The sequence below is a fragment of the Enhydra lutris genome, unplaced genomic scaffold, assembly GCF_002288905.1.
Source record: "Enhydra lutris kenyoni isolate GAN:26980312 unplaced genomic scaffold, ASM228890v2 scaffoldscaffold66, whole genome shotgun sequence".
NCBI lineage: Eukaryota > Metazoa > Chordata > Mammalia > Carnivora > Mustelidae > Enhydra > Enhydra lutris.
This window is the reverse complement of record NW_019154150.1, coordinates 5,191,086-5,196,176: the sequence shown is the minus strand read 5'-3', so window position 1 is coordinate 5,196,176 and position 5,091 is coordinate 5,191,086. Positions and strand designations below refer to the sequence as shown.

Genomic DNA, 5,091 nt, shown 5'->3' with positions numbered 1-5,091 from the left:
AGGATTGTGAGGGGTTACTGATTATATACTTGGGGGTAGGGGGAGATAGGATTGTGAGGGGTTACTGATTATATACTTGGGGGTAGGGGGAGATAGGATTGTGAGGGGTTACTGATTATATACTTGGGGGTAAGGGGAGATAGGAAAAAGGAAGGTTTCCGAAAGAACTTTAATTTGCTAAAAAGGACCTAAGAGATCCCAGAGGCCTTGCCATTGTCAGTTTAAGGTCATTTTTCCTTCTAGCAAGGTATTAACACGAAGACAATTGGAAGCTTCTGGGAAGAATGTCACAGGGTTTGCAGGTTGTCAGCTTGTGCTTTGTCCTCAGCTTGCCTTCTGCTCCCTGATCACTAATATTGGTAATTTGTGTCTTTTCATTTTGCTTTTCAGTCCTGCTAAATGCTTGTTAATTGTATTAATCTTTTTAAAATGCTAGCCTTTAGTTTCATTGATTATCTATTCTTTTTCTTTTCCAATTAATTTCTGATCTTTCTGTTAGACTTTTAAAAAAATATTCACAGTTCCTGTGGTTTGTTCATCTTTTTCCCCAATCTTTTTTCTGTTTTTCAGATTAACATAGATCAATAGAATTTAGCCAAAGCTCATTGACCCTCTCCTCCCTCTGTTTGCTATTGAGTACATCCAGACAGTTTTTTACTGTGGTTGTTGTAATTTTCTTTACAAAATTTACACCTAATCTTTCCTATGTACTCGATTTCTTTGCTGAGACTTTCTATTTTTAGCATTTGTTTCAAAGTGCTCACAATTGCTTGAGTAAGTTTATAATGGCTGACTTAAAGTCTTCGTCAGATAATTCTGTCATTTTTTTTTCCTATGCATCAGCATCTGTTGATTGTCCTCCACACAAGTTGAAATTTTTGTGGTTCTTCATATGCTGAGTAATTTTGGACTGTATCCTTGATGAAGTTTCAGAATATAAGTGAGGTTCAGTGGGGAGGAGTCCGGAGCTGATGACCAAGCTTAAAAGAATTTTTGAGACATCTTGGTGCAATATGGTGGTTTATTAAAGCACAGGGACAGGACCCGTGGGCAGAAAGAGCTGCTGCTCTGGGATTGTGAGGAGTGGTCCACTATATACTTGAAAGTTAGGAGGGGGTCAGGAATAGCATAAGTCTCTAAGGAATTTTGAAAGCAAGGTTTCCAGGATGTTGAGGGGCTAGCTGTTGTTGGGAAAAGGTCATTTATTACTGTTTAATAAAACCTTAGTCATGAGACCCTTCAGATATATATCGGTGGGCCGTATGCTAGGGGATGATTGCCAGCATGTGTCTTGGAGTGTTCAGAGATAAAGGAAGTTTCTAAAGGAATTTTTATATGTTAAAGTAGACTTACAGGATCTTGGTTGGGGGCTGGGGGGACGTTCAGGCTAGGATTGCCTTTTGTGCTTAGCAAAGTGTTAAGGTGGAGGCAGTTGAGTCCCTTGAGGAATGTCACTCTGCCTGTTTCAAGGACTTGTCAGTGGGCTCTCCAGAGCAAGGAAATTTAGTAACTTTTTTTCTGCCTCTGTTTCCCACATCATCCAGACATTTTAAGTATTACATTTTGATACTCTGAATCTCGTTCAAATCCTTTGGAGAGTGCTAATGTTTTTGCCTTTGTTGGTTTTTTTTGTTTTTCCCCAGATCTAATGTTTTTGTTTTAGCAGGCAATAGATCTGATTGGATTTAGGCTAATAGTTTCAACCTGGAAGCTATGTTTTCAGTATCAGTTCAGTTGTCAAAATCTTTGCAATGCTCTTCTTGTCTGTCATGGATGTGTATCACCCAGTCTGGAACCCAGCATTGTCAGTGTACTCTATCCGGGTAATCTATCCATTACTTTAGCTGTCAAAATCTTTAATGTGCTATTTGTGATATCATGCACAAGTCATGGCTCAGAAGAGAGCCCTGGAGGTCATAAACAACTGTATATAACAGCTCTCCTCATTAACATTTGCTTTTCTGAGCTATTCCATCTCTGTAGTCTCCCTGGTACTTTCTGATTTCTTAGAGCTCTCCTTTTCAGTCTTCTGGCCAGAAAACTGGGAATGTAGTTCTAACACTCAACCACACACTTCTATGACTGGGTCTGCATTCAGGCCAAATGCTGGGAAGATAGAGAGAAAAAATCAACAGGGGTTGGCCACATCATTTTGGTATCAAAGTCAAATACTGCAGCACTTGACAGGATTACCTGAGGGCTGGGGTGTGAGAGGAAAAAAAGGGAAGATTATCCAGGAGGATTTCTTTCTTTCTTTCTTTCTCCCTCCCCCCCGACCCCCAGCTCTGTGTGTGTGTGTGTTTAGCTTTCCAACTCCTCAAGCAAAAAAAAAAAAAAAAAAAAAAAAAAAAAAAAATTCTTCTGAAACTTTTCTGTGCCACAGGGCTCACTTCTGAGTTTCTGGCTACGTTGAGTTTGACTGGGAGATATTGCAGGAGAAAAGAAAATAAACTCCTTACCAAATTGATGGTATGTTTGTTTCTGAGTTCTGCCCCAGTCAGCCTGCTGTTATTTACTTTCTGAAGTCCTCAAATAGCTATCTTATGCACTGTGTTCAACTTTCATTGTCATATACAGTAGGAGTGATGGGTGGGTGCTTATTCTATCTTATTCAGAAACTGAAAACCAGGTTTAGGAATTTATCCTAAGGAAATAATCAAAATGGTGTGCTGAAAATTTTGACAGTAGTCCCCCTTATCCACAGTTTCACGTTCTACGGTTATACTTACTCACAGTCAACCACAGTCAAGAAGCTGATGATGATCATCCTTGGGACATATTGTCAGAAGGCCAGTAGTAGCCTAATACTACATCACAATGCCTACATCATTCACCTCACATCTCATCATGTAAGCATTTTATCATCTCACATCATCACATGAAGTACAAGGGTTGGGGCACCTGGGTGGCTCAGTGGGTTAAAGCCTCTACCTTTGGCTCAAGTCATGATCCCAGGGTCCTGGGATCGAGCCCCGCATCGGGCTCTCTGCTCAACGGGGAGTCTGCTTCCTCCTCTCTCTCTGCCTGCCTCTCTGCCTCCTTGTGATTTCTGTCTGTCAAATAAATAAATAAATCTTTAAAAAAAAAAAAAAAGAAGTACAAGGGTTAGGTACAATAAGAGATTTTGAAAGAGAGAGAAACCACAGTACATAACTTTAGAGTATATTGTTATAATTTTTCTCTTTTATTATTGTTAATCTCCTACTGTGCCTAATTTATAAAGTAAACTTTATAATACCTTTGTATATATAGGAAAAAACAGTAAAGTTTAGGTACTAATTGCAATTTCAGGCATCCATGAGGAGTTTTGGGATGTATCACCTATAGATAAGGGGGTCAACTGTATTCAAGGATTTTCATCACAATAGTGATGAAATATAAATATATATACATATTTATATATTATATATAAATACATAATATTTATATATTTGTGCAATTTATATAATTCATATTTTTATTTTATATAATATCTTATATTTTATATTTATACCAAAAAGGAGAATTACAGACTAATATCCCTGATGAGCATGGATGCAAAAGTTCTTAACAAGATACTAGCTAATTGGTTCCAATGATAGGGAAAAACTGTACTCTAAGATGGCTGACCAAACCAGCAAGGGAATTCCAGTCCCTGTCTCAAAGCCCTTCTGGGTTCTTCTTTCCTACCCCGCTTCCCACACGCACCAAAAGTACTAAGTATGTGGAAGTAGAAGGGTATAAATCCCCCTCCCTGCTTGGGCTCGGGGCTCAGACCTTTGGAGAACAACCTCGTCTGAGCCCACCCGTGTTAAATAAACCTCCCATCCTCCAAAGTTTCCAAGTGCCTCTTGGTTCTTCCACCAGGATCCAGTCCAGGTACTGCAACACCAACAGTACATTAAAAGGATTTTTCACCATGACCAAGTGGGATTTATTCCTGGGTGGTAGGCATAGTTTGACATCCACAAATCAGTCAACGTGATACACCACATTAATAAAAGAAAGGATAAGAACCATATGATCTCTCAATAGATGCAGAAAAAGCATTTGACAAAATATAGCATCCTTTCTTAATAAATACCCTCCACAATGTAGGGATAGAGGGAACATACCTCAATATCCTAAAAACCATATACAAAAACAAACAAACAAACAAAAAAACCAAAAAACCAAAAACAAACAAACAAAAACCTATAGCAAAAATCATCCCCTCAGGGAAAACAGCTTTTCCCCTAAGATCAGGAAGGAACATGACAAGGATGTCTGCTCTTACCACTGTTGTTCAACGTACTACTGAAGGTTCTAGCCTCAGCAATCAGAGAACAAAATGAAAAGGTATCCAAATCATCAAAGAAGAAATCAAACTTTCACTCTTTGTAGGTGACATGATATTCTGTAGGAAATCCAAAAGACTCCACCAAAAAATTGCTAGAACTGATAAAGGAATTTAGCAAAGTCACAGGGTATAAAACCAATGCATAGAAGTCTGTTGCATTTCTATACATTAACAATGAAGCAGCAGAAAGAGAAATCAAGGAATCCATCCCATTTACAATTGCACCAAAGCCTTAAGACACCTAGGAAGAAGCCTAATAAAGGGGTAAAAGATCTGTACTCTGAAAACTATAGAACACTTATGAAAGAAATTGAGGAAGACACAAAGAAATGGAAATCCATGCTCATGGATTGGAAGAACAGATACTGTTAAAATGTCTGCGCTACACAAAACACTCTACACTTTCAGTGCAATCCCTATCAAAATACCATCAACATTTTTTATAGAGCTGGAACAATCCTAAAATTTGTATGGAACCAGAAAAGATCCTCAAATAGCCAAAGGAATGTTGAAAAAGAACACCAAAGTTGGAGGCATCATAGTTCTGGACTTTGAGCTGTATTACAAAGTTGTAGTCATCAAGACAGTATAGTACTGGCACAGAAATAGACACATAGATCAATGGAACAAAATAGAGAGCCCAGAAATAGACCCACAACTCTTTGGTCAACTAATCTTTGACAAAGTAGGAAAGAATATCCAATTGAAAAAAGACAACCTTTTCACCAATGGTGTTGGGAAAATTGGACAGCCACATGCAGAAGGAAAATGGA

At 38.4% G+C, this 5,091-nt stretch overlaps 1 pseudogene; it reads left to right on the top strand.

Moving 5' to 3' along the window:
- LOC111159010 overlaps positions 1-5,091 on the top strand; it is an 81,195-nt pseudogene that overhangs the window by 58,961 nt on the left and 17,143 nt on the right.